This window comes from Prosopis cineraria, unplaced genomic scaffold, assembly GCF_029017545.1.
Source record: "Prosopis cineraria cultivar Desert tree isolate PC_DT_omini unplaced genomic scaffold, ASM2901754v1 PC8, whole genome shotgun sequence".
In the NCBI taxonomy this organism is placed as follows: Eukaryota; Viridiplantae; Streptophyta; class Magnoliopsida; order Fabales; family Fabaceae; genus Prosopis; species Prosopis cineraria.
Window position 1 is genome coordinate 19038135 of NW_026555339.1, and position 26011 is coordinate 19064145.

Here is a 26011-nt window from a genome sequence, read left to right on the forward strand (position 1 = left end):
TTTAGGTCACCATTATATGGCAACCTCTTCATTGCTCCTCTGCAAAATGACAGACCAATAAGGACCTCTCTTGCTACTTGGTTGCGTATGGAATGGGACATTATTTTTGCTTGTGTCTTAATTAGTACTCCCATGCATTACGGATGTAGAATCTAGTTTTTTTTAATATTTGTTTTGTGGTGAAATTTTTTCTATTTTCTTTTCAAATACAAGGCCATAGATTACCGTGTGAGGAAAAATAATCATAATCGTGTAAAAAATCATACAATTTTTGTGCTTAGATGATGACTTATAAAAATTGTAGTATTAAAATTATCATTAGAAGCTTGTCAAGCAAATCTATACATCTATTAACTTCTCTATACGTGTCTTTGAAGGTAATTGTCCAATCTTTTATGATAAGATCCCTAATCTTGTCAAGGGGATGGTTCATGGCAAAGTTGCTTAGAATGAGTGCTTTGACTATAATGAGCTTTCTTTTTCTTCTTTACATGCATGCTAGCTATGATGCCTATTTTTTATATGTGAGCATTCTGTCTGAGTTATGCTTTTTCTGTTTGCGATTAAACACTATGGTTATTTAATACTCATTTAGCCATAATTTAGTTGATTCATGATGAAGAATGGCCTCTATTATTATAATGCACCAAGATCATTAAGCTTTTAAGTATAACTTCTGATTATATAAATTTCCTGAGGTAGGCACTTATGTTCTGGCAGAAATTAATCTAATAAGAATGTTGCTACTAGTATGACCAATTACTTATATAAGTAATTTTACTTATGTTATAATTGTATATGGGTGCTAACATTTTATAATTTACTGGGTATTAATATCATCATTACTTGTTTCTTAAGGAGTACTCCCGTGCATTACGGGATTGAGACTCTATTTTTTTTTATTTTTTAATAAAGACACGCCGCTGTTACTGACAATGTCCACACTTCTTTGACATTTTCGACTGTCCTTTGCGTGTTAATTAATAACAAAAACCCAATGGCGCATCACATTCACTGATATAATAATAATAATAAAATAATAATTTGTTACCCTCCTTTATTTTCTCTGTTATGGTGAGTGGTGATCAAAGTTTCACAATAATCTTGCACTTTGTGACTTTATTGATACACACTTTCTTAAGAACATTTTCTGGCCAATTTCCTAGGCCTTGTAACACCACCGCATCATTGACTGACCCAAGTCATGATACATAAGCAAGTTCTATATTGGCTGAAGATCTACGTCATTATATTCTCCAGTCCTTTCTTTCCCGAGAAAACACGCAAGCCTTTATTCAATGGACGCTAGTGTTGAAGCTGCCACTGCCAGTTGCTCGTCTTCCTTGAAGTCGACAATTCTGCCATGGAAGTATCATGTTTTCTTGAGCTTTAGGGGAGAAGACACCCGAAAAAGCTTCACAGCTCATTTACACGCTGCTCTTCAACAAATGGGTATCATAACCTTCATAGATGATGAGCTTCGAAGAGGAGATGTTATTTCCTTTCAACTCATTCGAGCAATTGAGGATTCTCTCATCTCCATTGTTATTCTTTCCCAGAATTATGCTTCATCAAGCTGGTGTTTGGATGAGCTCCAAAAGATCCTTGAATCTAGGGAATCTTTGGGTAGAGAAGTTGTCCCTGTGTTCTATAATGTAGATCCATCTGATGTGCGACATCAAAAGGGAAAATTTGCATATGCTTTTCAAAGGCATAGTGAGAGATTTCGTGAAGATGAAGGGAAGGTAGAGAGATGGAGAAATACCTTGAAAGATGTTGCAAATTTATCTGGCTATCACTCTAAAGATCAGTAAGTTTTCCATCTAAAGTTTGTGATTTTTGAGATTTTTCCTAAATTACTTTGATTAGTTTACTGATCACTACTACAAGTATGCGAGATTGCAATAATAAATTACTCAGAGTATTTCAAATGTAAAACATACAAAGAAAAGATTGAGAAAAATATTTGAATTGAGAATTAAATCAGAAAATAACAAATAATAAAAATTAATAAGCATATGAAGATTTTCCACTCACTAGAAGATTTGGGGTTCAAGATTCACCTTATATGTTACTAAATTCTACTCTTTCAATTAACTCTTTATTCATCAGTTATAATAATAGCTATTCCCAAAGTGTCTTGATTAACTCTCCATTTATTAGTTCCTATTTAATTAGGATTGAATTCACTCTCAAACTTATAATCAAACCATGAAGCTACAATTTAAATAACCACAAATCTCTAAATCTATCTCTAGTTTAGGTATTTGTGTCTATTTAAATTTCTAGATCTAGGCTCGGTTTTTCCCTTTCAGTAAAATAAGTTGTACTGTAGTAGAAAAATATTAAACCAATATAATAAAGGACAACTATGGTAGAAAAATTTCAAAGTACACTTTTCAAGTTAAAGTCTTTAGTAGAAAGGAATCTTGAACCAAAATAAATCATTTAAACCATTCCACAATATACATCAAGCATTTAAACCATTAGAATAAGGAAAATCACTATTAGATCCCATATAAAAATTCTAAATACTCAAAAGTCTAACCAAATCCATAAATAACTCTCGAGTCTCTTGGGACTTAAATGTAAATAAAATTGAAGCTACAATTACCAAAATGTCCCTTGTAACTTCTTTATCTCTCTCATTCCACATTCTTGGCCTCTTGTTCCTTCATTAACGCCCCCACCATCACCCAAGACTACATGTTGCTCAAAATCATAGCCTAAAAAAGTGCCACCTGGGTCTAAGCCAACGTCTCCCTAATGAGCTCCTCTCTTCCACTTCCTATTCCTACATTCACAAGTATGAGTGCACGACAACAACTAAAACAACAAAGAGATTGTGTTAGAGTTTGCTTCATAAGCAAAAAATGGGTACGCGTTCAACATGAGGTATGATCCAATTTGGTGAAGAGAACTCAACATGGGTTTGATTATGGGTTCAATCAATTCTAACTTCAAAGGCTTTGGATGAAGGCAGCTATGAAGATGGCATACTGTGTTATGTGCCAAGGCACATGGCACAGAGGGTTGAATCTCCATTTTCAGTCCAATATTTGCTACTTTTTGCTTCCAATTCCATCCTTAAGCTTTGTTTAGCCCCCCATTATCATGATTACCCATTGGATATAAGCTAAAATAGCAAAAACAACTATGAGATCTTTCAATGCCTAATTCAACTATAGCCCATTTTCCTAAATTTGTATCCAAATATTCACATTTGAACTAAAAAGTATGTAGAACTATAGGAAATGTGATAAATTTGTGTAAGTTTTAATAAGTTAATAGATATACAGTAAATATGGCGCACATTTATGCAATAATCTTTGTCATGTAAATCAATAGGCAAATCCAATACAGATATATCAAACAACCTATTTAGGCATTGCCTACCCTAACATGCTTACCAGGACCTAGGTAGAGCTCCATTCTTCTTCTAACAATCATCCAAGACATGTAAAATAAGAATAAATAAATAAATGAACTCTAATAAATGTATACAACTTGCAATTTGGTGAAATCCCCTAACCACGAGGCCTATAGGAAAAAACATCCCTATGACCAACTAGTAATAAATATCAATTAAAGACAACAGATGAAAATTCAAAAAATGTTAAAGAATCCTTTGGGTGGCAACAACAATGTCCCATTAAAGGAATCATACTTCTCATGAAGCATGGTTTCCCACCTCCAATAATTCCCTTCCTACAATGTTGCTGATGTTCCCTAAAAAACAATAGGGAAAGAGGTGAGACAAAATATCTTAATAACAACATTTAAGCTTACGAAGCATCCACAACTACTAAACAACCAGCTAGTGGGTTTTCACAGTCCAAACAACAACATTCTAGTAAACAAGAGGTATAAACCAAATATTGTAATGAATTAATCATCATTTAAAAAGTTTACATATTCTAACTATCATACCTTATAACATAAAACCTCATAACTATATCACATGAGTTTTAAATAAAAAAATTTTTAATCTCATTAAACCCAACCTTATCTTCTCCTTATTCCTTTAGCTGAAATCAAGGGATCTAACAAATGAATAGATAGACCTATGTGACTAGGGTTCTTAGCTCTCCAATTAGGAGATGATGATAGGCCAAAGGCCCTAGAACCTTAACCAAACCACATCCTCCCCCCCTTTCAAAATACTAAGGGTGATATATTGTACCATGCTTATCCCAACTATTGCCAAAGGACTGACTTGGCTTAGACACATGATTGCCACCTCATGAGCTCCATATGGGTGTGAAGTATTTTGATAATAGGCTAACTTTATTCCCCTAAAGAGACCCAACACCTTCACCAACTTAGTCAATTTAGTTCATTTATTTCAACACATATAAGTAATACTAATAATTCTAACTAGAATAATTTCTAATAGATTTTCATCAATTATATTCAAATCTCTTCTCAATCTTCTATACAATTACCATTTATAAAGTTTTTCTTAATTATCTCTTACTTACAATCTAGAGTCAATATAGACAATTCATATGTTCTAGCAATTTCAATCTTTACAATCAACCTTGAAAGTCCATTAATTTCTATCAATGGTTTCAAACCATAATTTATACCGAAAACATAGTTCATATGCTCTAGCATTCCCTGATAGTTCTAAATCAATTTATAGTCCATTCATGAAAGTATATTAATTCTCCACTAGAAATGGTTAGTTTAAAAAAGTTATCACTAGGTATGCTTATTAGCTTTATTCAATAATTAGTATTTGAAAAATAGTTGCCTACCAACACTGGCACACAATGCAAACTCAAACGCGGTTACCTATGCTTGAGTTTGACACAAGAACTTGAGGTCTCTAATCCACTAGAGAGCCTTCAAGAACAAATAATCAAATGAAACAGGAGCCCTTTAATTAGATAGCTATAATACTAAAATCATACAATCTAATAAGAAAATTTCAAAAATACACAAAGTAGGAAAGTTAACACTAGGATCCTAATTCATTTCCCCACTAATTCTAATTAACTAGTCTTAATAGAAATTTGCAATTGCCTAACCTCTTTTCCCAAGACCCTCTTAGTATAGTACTTAACTGGACAAAAGTAATCTTGGATGTACTTGTAGAATGATGATGTAAATGTTAAAAAAAACCAATTATTCTACTTTACCCATTATAGTTATCCTAAATTAATTACCAACTAACCTCTGCTTTAAGTCTCCACAAAACAAAATCTTAGTGTTCTAAGAAACCTAAAACTGCTACTTAGTGTGTCCAATTAGAGTTTAATTAGAAATAATCATAGTGCCTAGGGTCATCAACAATAACCTAACATTAGTTTCTAACTAAATTCCACTCCTTACCAGAAGTGAAATTCGAATTACAAGAGAGGTATAGTAGGAACTAATATGGGACAGGAGCAAAATCATACTAGTTTAGGATAGAACCTAGATAACAAACAAGAAACAAAAACAAAACAAGAAAATAAAATAGAAGAAAAGGATAGAAGAAGGATAATGATCAAGATAAGGATAACTAGAGTACTTGTATCTAGCAACCTTAGCCTTCGAAGACACTTAAGAGTTTTTTAGACTCTTGATTACATCTGTATTCACCACACGATACCTATAAGCAAGTACAGTTCATAATATAGTTTTACTAAACTCAAGAGAAAATTATCATTCATTAAGCTTCTTAATACATAGTAGCATGCCTAGTATATATCAACAAAGGAAGGAAGACTTAAATGAAAACCCTAAACCTAGAAGACAAGTAAGAAATAGCACCTCCTCTTATAGAATTTAGGAAAGTTTCCTAAACCATGAAGATTAAGCAATAATGACTAAATAAAAGAACTTCTAGACTATTTCCTAAATCTAAACTTAAACTTGAAGACAAAGTAATTAAATGAAAGGAAACAAATCCTAGAAGATTTAGCACATGCTAAAAAAATTAAATAGCAAATAAATTAGTCTTGTATCATATGCTTAAAAAGAAATAGGAAACTAAGACAACTAAGTCAACTCCTAATTTATGATATGCATTAAAGTCTTCAATCTTGCTCATAAATAGTGTGATCTTCCTTGCTTATGCCTCAAGTCATACCTTTATAACATGTCAAAATATAAGCTTATAGGATCTTTATGTGTGGGCTAGCTCATGGATTTGTCTTTATGCAAGTTTGGACCCTCTTTAAGATGGCTTTAGGACATATTCCACTCTTAACCTATATTCCAAGTTCCTAATTAGCACATGCTTCAATGTATAGGCCTTCACGTGGATTTATGGACTGGGCTTGTAATAGATCCCTTAGAACATTAGGCTTGAATACTTAGACTTTAGTTTAATGAATCCCTAAGACCATACCTCTTAGATTACTTAGACCTCTTTACACACCACTTTGTACTTTTTAGACTCCTTGGGCTCCTAGCTCCATGTGTACTCCGTTAGGAACATAGATTTTAGATGGAAAAAGGAGAGATTAGAGGTTGGCAAAGGAAGATAATCACTTACAACTCATGAAACCCTTTTCTAATCAAGTTCTGGACCCTTGAGACATAATTTTTAATGCTCCCCTTCTCTGAATCACTACTTAAAGGGTATAGGATGATTGAAAGACCTAATTTTATGCTTTTAAGAGATTTATATACTAATTTGTTTTTGTCTATGTTTACTAGCTATTATGTCGGTGCATTTTACATCCTCTAGTAGATGAATGAGTAACTGGGCTATTGCCTTTATTCATGTCTACCCTTGGATGTTAATGGAGAGCTCAAGTATCTTTGTTCTATCCTCTTTGATAGATAGATGTGACTTTCACTATCACGTCCATTCATAGACATGTATAAAACTCAATTTTCTCTTTCTAAAGCATCTATAAGGTACCTTAACCCAATCTAAATCATTCCTATTAAACTACAATAAGTCCTAATAGATCCCTTCAGGATGAGAATATATATATATATATATCCTTCAATTTACAAGTAATACTCATTAAAATCAAACTTCTTGAGCTTTTCCTTGCCCAAGAATGGCAAAACAAGATTAATCTACAATACAATACAATTCCTCATTGATAATCAATCAAACTCAAATTTCTAACCAACCTAATTACTCAAAACATAGTATTTCTCACAATCTCTTATAATATCTAGCATAACTTATACTATCTATTAGCTCAACCAACTTCCATTAATCTAGAGAACCTTTATTGTGTAGCTAAATATTTACTATTTCTTCAGTTTCCCACTTAGGCCTTGAGTAAAAGTAACCATCCTAAACAAAATCAGTCAAAACCAAAGAGGAAAATTGATCAGGGAGGTAGAGATTATATGATAGAAGCTTAATTACAAGTCTCAAATAATAGTAAAATGTCAAATTCCCTAAGCCTTAGTAGAAATCCATCATCCTTTTCACTTTCTCCCTATCTCTCTCTCTCTGTTTGAACTCAATCTACTTCATATCAAATTTCATCCATCTTATCACAATAGAAAGTCTAAGCATTACAGATGACATAGTGAGCCCAAATATAAATTACTCTTCACTTCTCAAGCCTAATGTTGCCTATCCAATACCCTCCTTAGTTAAAGTTTTAGTTTGCTAAAAGGTCCAACAAGCTCAAGTAACATCCTTAATCATGTTACACGTTAATTAATCCTTAAATTTCAATGTGACCATTGATTTGGTTAATTAATTCTAATGTAAAATTTTAAGATATAACATAAACTATCATAAATCTTATAGCTATATGTTTTTTTTGTCTCTTTCACTCTTACTATGATTAAAATTTGGAGCAACACATTTCAAATAAGTAGGGATTTAAGTGATATATGTAATACAATCTATTTTTACTATTTTTCTATTAGAAATATCTTACCTTTACAAAATTTTAGAATATTAGTTAATCTCTTTTTCTTAATCTTCTCTTTCATATAGGCTCGACACAGAATTCATTAAAGAAATTGTCACAAGTGTATGGACAAAACTACAGCCTATCCTACCATGTCACAAAGCCAACAAATTTATTGGAATGGAGTCAAAGTTAAAAGAAGTTAATTCATTTTAATGATAGGTCTTAATGATATTCGCCTATTAGGAATTTGGGGAATGAGTGGTATAGGAAAAACATCCCTAGCAAGAGTTGTCTATGAGACAAACTATAACAAGTTTGATCTTTGTTACTTTTTTGCCGATATTAAGGATGCTTCTGAAAAGGAAGGATTAGTTCCCCTACAGAGAAGATTTCTATCACAAAATGGGAAGATGAAAGGCATAGATTTTGATGATGCCTATTATGGAATGAAGAAAATGATAAGCATTTTATGCAACCAAAAAGTTTTAATAGTAATTGATGATGTAAGTGACATGAGCCAACTTGAATACCTTGCTATAAAGCAAGCTTGGTTTGGTCCAGGAAGTAGAGTACTAGTCACTACTAGGAATAAGCAGCTATTGAAAGCTCATGGAGAGTTTGAAATTTATGTCGCAAAATTTTAAACTATGAGGAATCTCTTCAACTCTTTTGCCAAAAGGCTTTTAAAAGGGATAAACCAATAGAAGTTTTTTTGGAAGTATCAAATAATGTGGTTGAGCTTGCTGGTGGCCTTCCTTTGACACTTGAAGTGTTGGGTTGTCATCTATATGGAAGAAATATAGATGAGTGGAAAGATGCTTTAAAGAAGATAAAGAAGATTCCACCAAATGAAATTCTACAAAAATTTCAAATAAGTTATCAAGCATTAGATCCTATGGGAAAAAAATATTTTTAGATATTGCTTGCTTCTTCAAAGGAGTGCATAAAGATAAAGTGATAGAAATGTTACAAATTTGTGGTTTCCATCCAATCATTGGAATTCAAACACTTGTTGAGAAATGCTTGTTAATTGAGTATCAAGACAATTTTGACACATGTTTAGGTATGCATGATATGCTACAAGAAATGGGTAAAAGTATTGTTTTTGAGGAATCACCAAGCGATGCTAGTAAACGTAGTAGGTTGTGGTCAACAGAGGATATTATTCATGTCCTAACAAATAATAAGGTAAGTTTCTTTAATTCTTGATATTTAGTACTACTAAATATTGCTAAATATGTTTTTATTATTAAGCTTGTTTCGCATTCATAATTGGTTAATTGATTATTGTTTTTCTCAGGGAACTGGCTTAATTGAGATTATACATCTTGAATTGTCTATGCCATGCAAAACAAATTGGGGTCCTGAAGCATTCTTAATGATGTATAATCTTAGAATACTTATCATCAGATCATGTGATGTTTGCCTCCCCTTAGGACTTAAATGTTTTCCTAGTTCATTAAAAATTCTTGAATGGGAGAAATATCCATTAAAATCCCTCCCACTTGGTATTCATCCATGTGAACTTGTTCAGATCAAAATACATCAAAGTAAAATCATAAAACTCTGGAATGAAACCCAGGTGCAAATACTTTCTTTACCATATCAATCAATATTGTTATATATATATATATATATATACATATTTGCAAAATCTAATATTTTCTATGTCTTGTTTAAACTAGCTATCAGAAAAGTTAGAGAAGATTGATTTGAGCCATTCGGAAGATTTAATTCAAACTCCTGATTTTTCATTACTACCAAATTTGGAGAAACTAGTTCTTAAAGGCTGCTTAAAACTACTTGAGATGCATCCATCACTTGCATTTCATAAGAAAATCATTGTAGTGAATTTAAAGAACTGCAAAAATTTGAAAGCTCTTCCTCATAGGTTGGAAATGGATTCTTTAAAAAAGTTTGTTCTTTCTGGTTGCTCCAATATTAAAAAGCTTCCTGAGTTCGGAGAAAATATGAAATACTTGTCAACATTAAAGTTGAAAGGTTGTAAAAATCTTTTATGTCTTCCAAGTACTATTGGTAACCTGAAATCACTCAAAATTCTCAATATATCTGCTTGCTCAAATTTTTCATCATTGCCGGGAAATTTAGAAGTAATTAAGAGTATAGAGGAGCTTGATGTGAGTGAATCTTCTATAAAAGAAATACCATCATCAATTGTTGGCCTAAAATGCTTGAAAAAACTAAATGCAGAGGGATGCAGTGGAATTGTACTAGACTCTTCACCCAGCTTACTTTCTCCAATTCTAAGGGTCTTTGGGTTCAATAGTTATAAAGCTCCCATGAGGTTGACACTGCCTCCTTCTATCTCTGGCTTATCCTCATTGAGGGAATTAAAGCTAAGAAATTGCAATCTAAGTGCTAGATCAATTCCAAATGATCTTGGTTGCTTACCATCTTTAGAGATCCTTGATCTAAGTGAAAATGATTTCAGCAACCTACCTATCGGAAGTTGCATTCTTCCTCCTTCATTCTTAAGTTTGTCCTTATTGAGAACATTGTCCTTGAACAATTGTAATCTTTGTGATGGTTCAATTCCTGATAATCTTAGTCCCTTATCATCCTTGAGGGATTTAAATTTATCAAAAAATAATTTCACCCTCCTACCATTTGGTTTCATCTCTAATCTCCCCACTCTACAGGGTCTTTCCTTATATGATTGCAATAGACTCCTATCACTGCCAGATATCCCACCTAATATCAAATTTATTGGTGCACTTTGTTGTCATCCCTCAATGAGAATCTCATCATTTCCACATGTGCTATGGAGATCTCTATTATCATGTTATAATGAAGCATTTCATCCACTACTACATTCAAAACCAAAGAATAAAAATATTTTCTTTATTGCACCAGGGTACGAAATACCACCATGGTTCCATAATCAAGACTTTAATTTTCTTGACAATGAAAAAAGTTGTGTCTCAATAAAAGTTGATACTTCTCGTTTTTATTGTTCAAGTGAAAGATGCAAAATTTTTGTTTGCCTTGTGATACAAGATATGGAACCAAAAATGTCGAGGAATCCAAAAGGTTACTTTACCATTGAACATGGCTCCATAATATGTTCACAAGCTAATTTGGAAGTCAATAACCCAAAAGGTTCCTTTGCAGTTAAATATGGATTCAATAAAGGTTCGATACCTGATTCAGATGCCAATAATCCTCATTTATTTATTATGTTTTTCCCTCCCTCTTATGTATTTGAAAATGCTTGCAATAACCAAGTTGAGATACAAGTTCAAACAACTTGGGGATTGTCAAGGTATAGTAAAGAAAAAAAAGTAGAGTTAATAAGGAAGTGTGGGTGGAGGGTAGCAAGCAAGGAAGAAGTTGAGGAGTGCATTAACACAAAATGCCATGAAGATTTAGTAAAGGATATTATGGGTAACTCAACATCTTCCTTTGTCCTTTCTTTCATTATGGAACTGTTCTTCATATAGTTTAACTTATAATATAACTCAACACAAAATGCTAAGAAGTTTTGTGTATGTGCATGTATAATTGTTTAACAATGTTTTTATTTACTTGGCTTTGAAATCTAAAAGCAACACATAAAACTCACCAATTTCATTATTTTCATTACACTTCCAAGCTATCTATTTCCCCTTATTTTATACATTAAGAAGCAATTACAAAATTTTATTCATATGATTCAATATGATACTACTTTTATAAAAGCTTCTAAATTTTGTTATGTAAATATAGTATTCAATATTTATGTATATATAAATTCTTCCTATTACATGCACTTTTTTGAAAGTTTCATTTCATTACAACAAGGGTAGAAGCTAGTTTCAACATAAGGTTTTGAAAATCTAGTTTGCATAGAAATGTAAATTTGTAATCATTTCCTCATGAAAATAGGGGAACCAAAAATTTTTCTCAAATAGTAATACAATTACAATTCAAAATTAAAACACAAAGGGATTCTTTATAAACTTAATTGTGCATATCCATGTTTAGAGGTTGGTAGGGGTGAAGAAATGAATCATTAAATATCTAACCTACCTAATCTCTCCATTGTTGACTTTAGAGGTATGATTCTTGGTTGAAGTTTGCAACTTGGAGGTGACAGTGTGAAGAAACATTTATGAGATGCCTTCATGAGCAAATCAACAAGCCATTCTACTTCATCATCAATGATGAGTAGTAGAAGGAGGTCAACATTCTCGTGGCAAGGAGGTACTAAGGTGGAATACAAAGTTCAAGTAAGGTTTTGTCACCACAAAATGATCGCTTGAAGGTAGACATCAAGGACTAAGGGCAATCCAAGTTGAAGGTTCTATAAAAGACAAAATTATCACTAGGTATGATTATTCTCCTTTTTTCTTTCAAATAACATATGGGTATCTATTTGTTGGACTGAATAAAGGTGTTTGATGCAATAGGGAAGGGGTTGTGGTTCTTTTTATGGCATGATGTTAAAATGAAAGAGAGGTCCAAGGTGGTTATTAATGAGATGGTTTGTCAAATTGAGAGGTTATTAAAATAGAATGAAACTATGAGAGGACGAAGAGGCATCAAAGGCTTTAGTACAGAGGTTGAAGCGATTCAAAATGACTTGATAGAGTTGAAGGTAAGACACATGAGTACAAAAAAAGGAGTTAGTAGAGAAAAGGAAGAAGCTGAAGATGGCAATTTGTAGCCTTATTTTTTATCTTACATTTTCTTTAGTTAGTTGCAACTTTACATGGGCTGTACTTGTAAAATCGAGGCGTAACCAGTACAAGAAAGTGAAGTTTGGTAGGTAGCTTTAATGACTACTTTTAAAACAATAATTTTAAATAGATACGTTAGCTTGTTGCTACAATATCTTGAATTTCAATCTAATGAACTAGTTGCTAATTTAGGGTAAATTAGTAATTAGTGCATTAATTATGGTTTGGATAGGGGATTAATATGTGGTGCTTATTGGTTAGTATGGTTATAGGATCGAATGTTAGAACGACGATTTGGGACTTAATATGCGAGCACTAGTGAGATTTGGCTCATTATACCATGCACCGTGACATGTACAACATGGGCCACGGCACATGACATAAATTTACTTAAAGCTAACATCTTTATCTTGTGAAAATAGAAGAGGAAAGAAAGAAAGTCATGTGTGAGTAGGGGAGAAGAGCTTTTCTCTGCTAGGGCATCAAATATCTAAGGTTTGGGAGTTTTCTTCGGCCAATATTTTATCGAGTAAGTTTCGTACTACTGTGTACTACATTTCTACCTTAATTTCTTTAAGTTTGATTGGTAGAGAATTGAATCAAGGAGTTTTTAAAGAGCTAAAATATAAGGAAAAGGTTTTAAATAAGGTCTTGGGTGCAAAACTAAGGTTTTATGTCTGGTCTAAAGTTTAATGATTGAACCTTAAGGATATGATCATAATTAACCTCATTTGTTAGGTTGAAAATAGAGCAAACTAATAAAACAAGTAAGAATTAGGGTATTTTGGTCATTTGGATGGCCTTAAAGCAAATGACTAAAGAGAATGAATTATGTAAACTTAGAAGGTGTTAATTAAGTTGTTTTATGTATTAAGGAATTTAGCTCAGCCAAATTAATGCTTGTGTTGAATATTGAGTATTGATTTAGGAATGTCACTTGTGTAGATTGAGCATTATAGGAGTTGCTAGAGGAAATCTGCATCCTTGAGAGTTGAATGTAAGAACAGTAACCCTTAGTAGTAATGGTAAAAGGTAACTGGAGTAACCTTGTTATTTGTTAGTTTGTTAAATTATTTACAAGTACTTTATATAAAAGTATGTATTGTGTTTTACGAACTGATAGAGTAGCAATATTATGAAATAAATATGCATGCAAGTGTGTGAGTAATGTTTGAAATGTATTTGATAAGACATGTGCATTTAGGGGGTCGTGGCCTTACTATATGTAAGGCTAAGAAGTCTTAAAGGTCTTAAGCGTAGAGCTTGCTTTACCATAAAGGACCTAAGAGAATGATCCATGAGTATATCTTAGACTAGGGTAGGGGGTCATAGTTTTACTTTGTATAAGGCTAGGAAGTCCTGATAGTCCAAAAATTGAGTGTTCTCCACTAGTGGAGACTTAAGAGACTACCTATGTTGTTGATATTTGGTCTGAGATAGTAGTTTGATGGGCCTTGTTTAGTGTAAGTTTGAAAGTCTCAATTTGAGTGTTAAGTTTACTCCACTAGTGGGAACTAGGAGTGTATGAGCATAATGGATGGTTGAGTATGACTATGTGTATATGCATATTTATACCATTTTATTGAAATGATCCTATTTTATCTTTTATTTATGATTTTACTTACTAATTAGTATTTGGAGTTTATCCAAGTTACTAGGACATATGTCTCACTCCTTTACTTTTGTATTAAGGGGGAGAGAGCATGAGAAGGTTAAGAAAGGAAGTGAGGAAAGATTAGCTTCTTTTCAGTAGTGGTATGACTGCCATTAGTGTAATGAGTGTATAGTAAAGTTGTGAATATTTAAATTGCCAACTAGGATGTATAAGTGTAAATGTCAACATATGATTTTGTTGTTGAGAACTTGCTTGTCTATGTGGTATTGCATCTAGCCAAATGTATCACAGTGTTGAATATGTAGGTAGACCTAGATGTTATTCAAGTAAGTTTATATTATGTTGTATAACTTGTTCCACTGTATATATGTGAAATGGTTGTGCAAAATTGTGTATGCGTTGGAACTTGACCAAATGGTGAGACCTAGCCCCATTTGTATAAGTCAAGTATATTTATGATTCCCGACCAAATAGTAAGACTTAGCCTTATATGTGAAAGTTAGATGGTTGAAAGTGGAACAAGTGAATGTGTGCATGTGTTTATACATTTGTGCCTCATATAAGTCTACAAGTATATATGTGGCATTAAGAGGTTAAAATGAGTAATTGATATGATATATGTGATATAATGTGTCAATCAAGTGTATGTGGTCTTTTTGGAATTAGTTCAAGGCCCAGAGAGGTCTAATGGAATAAGAGATGAGAATTGAACACTTTGGGTGCTAAGTTTTCAAGGAACAGTGACTTTTTACACTCGGGGTGTCCAATTTAAGATCGGACCATTAGATCATGTCCAAGCTTATCTTATTAGACAGAATGTACTATAAGCTTCGTGTGGGCACTTGAATCACTACAATCAAACATTAGGTATGAAAATGGTGAGCGGTAGAAGTTTGTAACAGAAATTTTATTATGATAGCAGAATTTAATACATGCACCACAGCACATTCTGTGCAAGCCACGACACATGACACAAAACCAAAACACGTTGCTCTGTACCACATGCCGCAACACATGTGGTGTGAGCTGTGGCACATGGCATGTTTTTTTTAAAAAAATTGTTGTTTCTTTGAGTCATGAGAATGGAATATGTGCTTCCATTAGCTATTTTTATTTGAAATTATTTTTCTAAGAAGTCGGGATCCTGCATTTTTTAAAAATAAATTTAAGGGCTATAACTCTGATATTGTATTGTTATTATATGGTACTATGTGTGTGGATTGGTAAAGCCTGAATTATATAGGGGACTTTACAAGTGCATTCATTATCATCAATTTATTAGCACTAACCACACCTCTATTGCATAATAATATGTAAGTCCCATAACAATAAGATGAACAAAAGAAACTGACCTGTTGCATAAAGCATGTTCAAAAGACTTGTTGCATTATTAAATAGTATAATACACAACATATGTTTGCTCTTTGTCACATTACACAAAATAGTTTCAAATATCAAAAATCATACAAAAGAGGTACAAAGAATCAAAAGTCTTAATCACAAAATATAAGTCATAAAAATAGGCATTTCCTTGAATACCATTCATAAAATAAATGTAATAGAAGTGGCTAAATCAATATGTAATAAGCTAATCTAAATTCCTCCCCCTGACTTAAATTTCTACCTCTAAATGCTTCTCTATTTCATTCCTTCAATGTATGAACCAATGACACTTGGATGCCCTTGCTAGTAGAGCCCTGGTGGCTTACATGAAAGGTTAGAGGGCCCTAAGATAGTAAGACTATCCCTACTAAAAGCAATTCCCCTTAATGTAGATGGAAAAAGTATGTTATTTTGCTTGCTCAGGTTCATTTTCCTCTCATTGGGTATCGGGAACCTAGTCTTTGAATTTGCATTGTGTTTCATGTATTCCATAGTAGTCCCCTTATAAAGCACTACCTTAGAAGACAACCAAGGCTACACGCATTTGGAAAGCAGTAAATTATCATATTTTAATAAACTATATATAACAGGGATAAGATTTAGTTTAGAAGGCTCACATTATACACTATCCTTTTATTTCAAATCTCCTAACACCCATGATAGATTGGATCTTGTAAGTGTACGACATCAATATAAATTCAGAGTATTTTGAGTCAAACCTAAAGGAAGATATAGTGATCTTTGTTATTTAGGAAAACAAATAATAGTTTTTAAAAATGATTTAATAATTAAATGAGAAAAGTGAATAAACAATGAAAATGATGAACAAACTAATTAGACAAGTGACAGGGATTAGGCTTCACCTACCAGGATGGATTATTCTAATTCAATTAATCATCTTTCCTTCTTTTATAGTGACAATCATTTCTAAGGTGTCCCAATTATCTTCAATAGATTAGGATTATTTAATTAGAGTTAAATTTGGACACTAAAATTAATCTTGAATATCTTTTGATTACCCAAAATCCTACCTAATTCTAACTCACCAATTCCTTTTAAGAGCATTAAGTTCAAATTCCATTTAACTACTTAGGTCCTTTAGGTACATTCCTATCTTAGAGGCAAATTAACCATAGCTAATTCTAAACATTCAATTCCAATGGTTTAAATAGAAATTTCTTTCCTAAGTTCATTCTATCCCTGTAAATTATCATCTAATGGTGGCCAATCATCAAGCAACATGAAGATAAACAAGAATTAAAACATAAAACATCCATTACTCACAAAATAATCAGTAAATCAAGATAAAACTTGAACAAATGAGTTCATAGGACTCTAGAATATTAAATCTTAGCAAACTTATAGCTTTAGGAAACATCAAAATAGTAGAATAAAGGTTGAAATTAAGATAAATAGAAGAAAGAAGGGGAAAAGTGATGAAAAACTCAATGAAAACATAGATATTGTTGAGTTATCTTCCTCCCAAGATCCAAAATCAGCCCAAGCTAAAATTGCCCAAATACCTTGAGAAAGTGGCTAAAACAAAGTCACCTTTGAAAATCCTTAGTTTTCTTCTTTTATCTGACTGAAAAAAAATGAAGATGTGCATTTCTAATGTGAAATCTGCTGTAGGAGGCTCTGTTTTTGGTTCAGAAATTAGTTTATAACACTAACCCATTATAGTAGTTGTTATAGTAGGTAATCATTAAATTCTAATTTCTTCCTTAAAATCATCATATTTTTCTTCCTCCACATCTTCCAAGCTTTTGTAGGGGGTTCCTAAAATTAAAATAATTTAAATTAACAATGAAAATTACTCTAAAAGAAATCAAACATAATATTTACAAGACAAACTAACTAACACCAAAATAACCATTAAACACAAGAACATTAACCAAAAATCACTAGATGACTTTCTAATTAACCAATGAAACTCCTCAAAATATGTGAAAATATAGAGTCATCACACTTCCTCGAGTTGGTGTTTGGATGAACTCCAAAAGATTCTTCAATCTAAGGAATCACTAAGTAGAGAAGTTCTCCCTATATTTTATGATGTAGAACCATCTATTGTCAACAAAAGGAAGCATTTGCAAGTTCTTTTCAAAGCACAGTAAGAGATTTCATAACGACAAAAGGGAAGGTACAAAGATGGAGAAATACCTTAACAAATGTTGCAAATTTATCTAGCCATTGCTTTAAAGATTAGTAAGATTTTCATCTTTAATTTTAGTTAATTTGTGAATTTTGAGATATGTCATTATATTACTTTTCTTAGTTGTAATAACCCAAAAATTCAAGTTAATTAAAATTTATGGTGAGATAATTTAAGTGTATATTTATTATTTTTTGGAGTAGATTTAACAAGGTGACAGATAGTTTAGTGTTAAGCTATTGTGTATCTAAAGGTGTAATGCTGGAATCTATTAAGATTCATATTTATTTTCAATTTCTTTCTAGTCTTCATAAAATTAACTTTTATGTCCTTTATTTAAAAAAGGGTTAAGCATCATTTTTATCCCTAAATTGTACACAAATAGTCACAAATACCCCTAAACTCAACTATGGGTCAATTCTGTCCCTCAACTATAAATATTCCTTTCCTTATCACTTTATCATTTTCTCATTACTAGTTGATTGTTAGTGAGGCCCACATTATATTTTTTTTAATATTCTTAATTATAAAATATTTGACTTGAGGGAAAAAATGACACTTCAAATAAAAGATGAAGGGAAAAAATAACCTTTAACTTAATAAAAACTATAAAAAATAGTAGGACCTATTAATAACTAATAAACGTTAAGTGTTTTTAATGTTAAGGCAATGACAGAGGGAATCTTTAAAGTTAAGGGATAGAATTGACCCATAATTGAGTTCAGAAGCATTTATGACCTTTTGTATTGTAACATCCTGAATTTCAATCCTAGGAACTAGTTGCTAATCAAGGTAAATTAGTAATTAGGAGATTGATTATGATTTAAATGTTGAGTTGATATTTTCTGTTGTTTCGATATTGCAATGATATGATTGAAGGGTAGAGAGACAATTCAGGACAGAATGCACGAGCACAAGTAAGAATTTTCTCACTATGCCACGGTGCACCATCCAGAAATCACTTAAAGCTGATGGGAATAGCTCGTGAAATCAAAAGGGAGAAGGCTGGAGACACGTTTAAAGGGAGAAAGGAAGCCATCTCTACTAAGGCAAGCAATAATTGGAGCTTGGAGTTTGCTTCAATTAATAATTTGTTGGATAAGTATCATACAATCCCAAGCTTCAATTCTACCTCTTTTTCATTAAGGAATTGAGCCATGAGATTTTGAGGTGTTGTAATCTAAAAGAAAAGATTAAAATGGGATATTGAATATAGAAATAATGTTTTGTAACTAGTATGGGGTTGAATGGTTGAGTTTTGAGCATTTAGGCTCAAAATGACCTAAAGTTTACATTAATAGGGTGAATTTAGGTGAATGGATGTGTTAAGGAGTTATTATGATTGTTTGAGTATCCTATAAGGCTAATGACTATGAATAATAGATAATTGAATTGAAAAGGATTTAATTGAATTGTTTTATACATTAAGGGATTTGATTTAGCCGAATCAATGCCTATATAATGTGTTGGAAATTAACTGAGGGGTACTGTGTTATGTAGATTAAGCATATGTGAAGTTGCTCATAAGAATTTGCACCCCTGGGAACTAAGTGTGATTAGTAACCTTAGTAGCATGGGTTAAAGGTAATTTGAGTAACTCTTTTACTTTTTAGTTTATGAAATTGTCTACAAGTATTTTGATATAACTATACATTATATTGCAAATCAATAGAGTAGCAGTATTATAAAAGTATATGCATGCGGGTGTGTGAATGCTGATTAAAATGAATTTGAGAAGTGACATGTTCACTAACATGTATCGCATTCATGAGATATACCCTAGATTATGGTAGGGAGAAATGCAGCCCTATCATGAGGAGGTCCAAGAAGTCTAATAATGCAGAGCATAGAGCTTGACTCTGCCAAGATAGATCTAAGAGAAAAATCCTAATATTCCAGAGTGTAAAGCTTGATTCCGCCATAACGGCCTAAGATATTGAATGATCTATAAGGTTACCCTAGACTAGGGTAGGGGCCATGGTCCTACTCTGTATAAGGCTAGGAACTCCTAATGATCCAAAGCATAGAGCTTCACTTCGCCATGACGGACCTAGGAGACCACTTATAGGAAAATGACTTGGTCTGAGCAGTGGTATAATGGGGCTTGTTCCTTGTGACTGGAGGGCCTGGTCTGGGTATAGAGTTTACTTTACCAAGGGGAATCAGGACTGTATTGCATGAGCATAATGAGATTTATGAGAATGAATTCTTGTATATGCATATGTTATTGCTTTCATCATTACTCATGTTACTTTATCACTTGTTTGTGATTTTGCTTACTAACCAGTAATTAGGGTTGCCTTAAAGTTACTGGACGTATGTCTCACTCTGTTACTTTTGAACATAGGTGAAGAGAGCTTGAGATAGTCAGGAAAGGAAGTGAGGAAAGAGTAGCCTCGATCAGTAGTGGTATGACCCCCTATGAGTAGACATGAATATATAAATGTGTTGATACAATTAAGTTACTAACTAGGATGCATATATGTATGTGAATATGAGAAAGTGAGTTATGCTATGAATCTTACTTGTATAAATATATGACGTTGTATTATGTTGAGGGTGCCCCAGTGGAAGGTACGTGGGTAAGCCTAAATGCAAGACAAGCAAGTGTATGATGTTGTAACTTGTTCCACTAGTGCATTTATGTGTTGATTGTGGTTGATTATGTGAATTGAATGTGTATTATTGTTATTACATGAGAAATAAACACAAATGGTAAGAACTTAACACAAATAGTGAGGCAAAACCTTATTTGAAAGAGTCAAGTACATTTGTGATTCCCGACTATATAGTAAGGTAGAGCCCCATATGTAAGAGTCTGAGGACTGAAAGTAGAACAAGTCTAGTTATATATGTGATTATGTGTTGTGTATGTGTTTTTCTCATATAAAACCTAATATGTAATGTGGCTTTTAGAGGCCAAAATGGCTATTATGGTGATATATGTAAATTGTTGTGTTAATCAAGTGTATATGGTCCTTTTGGATTTAGTTTAAGACCCGAAGTGGTTTAATGGAATAAAGGAATAAGAATTGAGTACTTAGGGTGCAAGTTTTTGAAAGAAAAAGTGATTTGTTGCACCGGAGTGTCTAATTTTAGATCGGACCTAGTATATATGGTAAGCTTCGTGTGGGCGCTTGAATCACTCTAATCGGATGTCGGATATGGAGATGGCACACACAAAAAGTTTGTCATTTTTGCTATCAAAATGACAGCATGACGCAGTCTAAAATAGAGCATATGGTTTTATGCCACATGCCGTGGTGCATGTGTTGCACGCCGTGACTCATAGCCCATTTTTAGGGTTATAAAGTTATGGCTTTTTGAGTCATTTGATATGTGTACGCCTTTGCTAACACTGTTATTTGAATATATGTTTTAAGAAGTCAGGATCCTGCAATTTTGAAAACAAATAAAAAGCTATTACTCTGATTTTGTGTTGTTGATTGTGTGGTGTGGAATGGTAAAGTACGGGTTGAGACGAGACTTTATAGTTTGTTCTCGAGGACTTTACACATATATAGTTTAAAGATAAAAATGACTCTTACAAGTTCATGTTCCCCGAATTCTCATTGATCCTGATTCATATCAGTGGAGCTCTTTCTTCTTCTTTTGTTCTTGTTATGGTGAAGGGTATGTCGAGTTTCCTTCTCCTTTCTTCTTATACTGAATCCATATACATGTGTGTTTTTGAATGGTAGAAATTTTGAATCGCTTTCCTTGCCTAGTTGATAGATATGAATATGTTGTTCATGAATGGGGAAATGATTAGCAGTCTTAAGATGGCAATGGCAACAGTCTTAAGATGGCAATGCACTATTACAAAATAAGTTCATTAGAGCGCTTATTTTTTGCCAATTAGAAGGCTTTTGAAGTACCACTGTAGCCAATACTCCTGTATATACTGGAGTGGTTTGTAAACTCTCTTATAATGGGATGATACGAGAGTAATCTTTAGAAAAGCACTTTTATAGGAATGGCCTACAGGAGTGCTTTTTGTCAAAGCAATATTAAAAGACCTAGAGAATTTTAATTTTAAAAAATAATATACCTACAAAAGCATTTTTCATTTGAGCACTCCCATATGACAAACATACAAAGCGCTCTTTAGGAAAGCACTCTTATAAGTATGTCATATGACAGCACTTCTTAGAAGAGCACTCCCATATTTAGGTTATATGGGAGCTCTTTATAACATTTTAGAAAATTAAGAATTGGATTAAGTTAAGTAGAGGAGGGTAACTAAGTAAATTAGTGTGGTGTGTGGTTAGATATGTCTAATGAGTATATTTGATTATGATTTCGACCTTAAATTCAGGTCCAACATGAAATCGATTACCCAAACATTAAAAAGGAAGAAAATTTAAAAGGAATAGTTCTATATCACACACCACGACATGCAGCGTATCTGCCACAAGGCACAAATGTCCATTAGCAAAGGAGGACCTCTCTGTGCCATGTGCCATGGCCTATGGTATGTGCATCACAGCTCATGTCCAATTTTTTTGATAAGAAACATATGAGTCGGACAAAAAACTATAAGAGAGAAAGAAGGAGAAAATGAAGAGCATGCCCTTTGCTCAACTGGGGTTTGAATTTAAGGGCCATTCATTAGTGCAAAAGGCATATTTTGCCACAGTTAAAAGGCATTTTCTACTATAAAAGATGGTGTGTAGTAGAGAGTTATGTGATAGTAAATGAAAACTTTTCACCACAGATTATGGTGAACATAAGGAGTTATTTATGATGATAGTTATAGCTATAACTATCATTATAAATGACTCTTTTAACCACAATTATGGTTATAACTGTGGTTATAAATGCTATATTTTTTTACCACATTCATCTATAACTATATACATCCCTTACTTATAAAAAGTGCATTAATACATAAAAGTTCAAAACAACCTCCTTATGACCCAAAAAAACTAAAGCTTATAAGAACAAAGCTTTTGGGATTAAAATCTAGAATTTACCTTTTTCAAAAATTCAAGAAAACCAAGAAGGAAGGAAGAGGATTGAAGTAAGAGCTTACTTATCACATAATTAAGCTCACAACCACCGTAAAATTGCCTGGATCTAAGTTCTAGCTTCCTTTTCTTCCTTCCTCTCTCACTCTCTCATCCGTTCTCTCTCTCTTGTGCTCTTTGTTCTTTTCCTTTGTTTCAATTCTACATTTCTACATGTATCTCTTAAAAAAAAATGAACTAAATACTTTAGGGCAAATTACAAGGAAGGGCCCAAATTTTTCATTTTAGCACAAAAGCCTAGACCAACTTTGGTAATTTTTCTATAGTTAAAAAAAATAAAACTAAACTTTTTCTTAGTAAAATTCTAACTCTAAACCTTTATCAAATTATTCTTAATTTTAATTTAATTATATATATTTTATCTTAAATTAAATTCGGGTCTTAAAAATTTGAGGATGTTACACAGATGAAGGAGGGGAAATTTTAAATAATTGCTTTCTACTCCTTAAGATAATTGCGTCACACTCTTCATTTCCTTCTCTATGAGGATTAATCTCTATATTGCTTGGCAATCCCCCTTTATGAAGTGTAGTCATTACAGTTATAATTTATCCCATTTGAACCTCAAGATTCTTTAGGGATGAATCAACTCTCAAATTAATAGCAGCTTGTTCTTGATTGCTCTTGATTTGAGAACTCACCAATTTAGCCATCATATCTTCTAAGTTAACTTTTAGCTCTTGAATTGGAATAACTTGCTTTTCAACTTGTGAGAAACTTGATAGATTAGTTGGCCTCACACTAAAAGTAGATGCTTAGTTGAGAGATGTACCACTCTTCTAAGAGAAATTAGGATAATTTTGCCATGTAGGGTTGTAAGTATTTGAGTAAGGATTTCCTTGTCCTCTTTGAAAATTCCCTACATAATTTACTGCCTCAGCTTGCATAAACATAGGATATTAGTCAGGCATATGCACATCCCCACAATGATCATAAATAATAGAAGTCAATTGCATAGTATTCACATTCATCACATTATTTTTCTTTACTTGACTCTCTAATAAATCAAACCTCTTATTGAGAGTAAACAAGATAGCGGCAAATTGAGCAGAAGAGTTTTCATTGGTGCTTGATGTTATTGGATCATGTGCTTTGATGATTACAAAATTAAAAGAAGAAGTATTTGTTATATGTGAAAATATAAAGAATCATGATGAAGAAAAATCCTCAAGAGCATGAAGAATCAAGAGAAGATAAAGAAGTTTAGGATAAGTAATTTAAATTTTCTTATATTCAATGTGAAAACTTAGAGAGCTTAATCACTTTTCTTAAATCATAAAATGAATGCATCATATGTCTCTTTTATATGCATTAAGACTTATCTAAGTATGTTAAAGCTTGCAAATAATGTCTTTCTTATGTGTTAATTTCCATAAAATATATTTATATGGTGAGAGGTAGAATCACGTGTGATTCTGCAGGTTATTCATGAGTTTTTGCATGTTAGGCACACTGATAGTTAAATCAAACGAGTGTGAAGAAGTAAAATGCGGCCACATGATTGTTATTATTGTGGTCCAGTATGTGTTAGGGGTGGATGGTTAGTATTATTACGACTACATGATGTGCATTATTATTTATGTGATTATATGTGCTTAAGGCCCAGCTATATGGTTATTAGTATTATGAACCATAGCTATGCTTATTATATGAGCTATATTGTATGTAGTTGCCTATTTACATCTATTTTAAATTGATATGCAACTATATAGATTGGGTAAAACTTGATTACTAAGTTGTTGTGTGCATCCTTCAATTCTCAATATTTTTAGGGCTTAGCTTATCAGATCCAGTTCGAGGAGAACATGTAAAGGCATAGGATTTGTAGAGTAATCCTTTAGTATGCCTCTCCTTGTTGCTTTACTTGTATAAATGTTGATTCAATAGCCAACTAGGATTCACATGATTGTTTTATACTACTTGCATTATCACCATCACACTTGTGTATTTTGTGCGTTGGGTTAGTGAGTTTTAGTTGTAAACCCTTGGGTAGGGCTAAAATTTTTGTGTAAATAGAAACATGTGTGTTTTGAATGAATTGGAATGAAAATGGTTGTTTTGCACAAAGTTTTCCTCCCCCTTACATTTTATGATTATGGAGTTGAGTGGTGAAAAATTGATATACGTGTTTTTGGTTGACTGTGGTGCATTGTAGGAGTCCTTTAGAGTCCATTAAATGTGGTCAGATGGTTGGTGTAGGCTTTGGTATTTGTGGTTGAGTTGAGACACCATTGTTGTGAGTTTTATGTCAAAAAGTGGAAAAATGTGTTTTGGTGTCCAACTCTTTGTAAAAAATGAATTTGAGTATGAACTTATGCCATTAACTAGAGCTAGAAGAAAGCTTCGTGTAGACATTAAAACTACCTCAATCAGACGTCGAACGGAGATTTGGAACGCCCTTGAAGTTTTCCCCTTGTGCTGTCAAATTGACAACTAATTTATTGTTATATTCGTGTAACGAGCTGCGGTACATGGCACAGAGGTGAGTGGGCCACAACGCATGTGTACTTAGCCATGGCACACGTCACGTTTTCTACACAAATTTGATATTTGAGTCTTCAATCCAATGTTTTGGGTCCTAATCAATTTTTAAACTTTTGTGTTGTTTTAGAACTCTAATTCAAGCTTAATAAAAGTGTTTGGGAGAATTTTTAAATGTTGAAAACTTGAGATCCCTTAGTAAATGGTTTGAAACTTTCTGCCATTCATAAATTTAGAAAACTTATTTCTCCCAATTATGGATATATGAAAACTTGGTAATCATTATTAGGTTAAGGCCCTTGATTATCTCATAATTGATGATTATGGTGTTTAAGTAAGTAGATTTTACATCACCCACCATTCTTCAGCCTCTGGTCTCTCTACCATTCTTGTCATGGGATGAGTCTAATACTACTTTTGTGAAATGCTATTTGCCCTAGTATAACATCCTAAAATTTACTTTAAGGATTAATTAAATTAATTGAAAGGTTTAATTAGTTGATTAATGTAATTAGGGGTAAATTAGGGAGTTTAGATGACCTTTTAGGTTTATTGGACCATGTATGGGAGTTAAATTCATGGCCTAGCACTAGTGCAAAAAGCATATTTCGCGACAGTTGAAAACCACCTTTCACGACACAAGAAGCGGTGTAGTGGAAACAGGTGTAGTTGTAAGTTTACAGCTTTCGCAATGGTTAGATAGAGTAATGTGGAGAAAAATATAAACTTTTCATGACAGTTATAATAACAATTGTCGTGAAATGATGTTTGAGAAGGGACAAATCAACGGACCTTTTTGCGATAGTTGTCACATAACTGTCGTAAAAAGTGTTGCTTTTTGC

The 26011-nt window shown here is 32.7% G+C and overlaps 1 pseudogene; it reads left to right on the plus strand.

Annotated features, from left to right (window-relative positions):
• The first annotated feature begins 1298 nt into the window (after positions 1-1298).
• LOC129317429 (disease resistance protein RUN1-like) lies at positions 1299-24907 on the plus strand (annotated as a pseudogene).
• The last annotated feature ends 1104 nt before the right edge of the window (positions 24908-26011 follow it).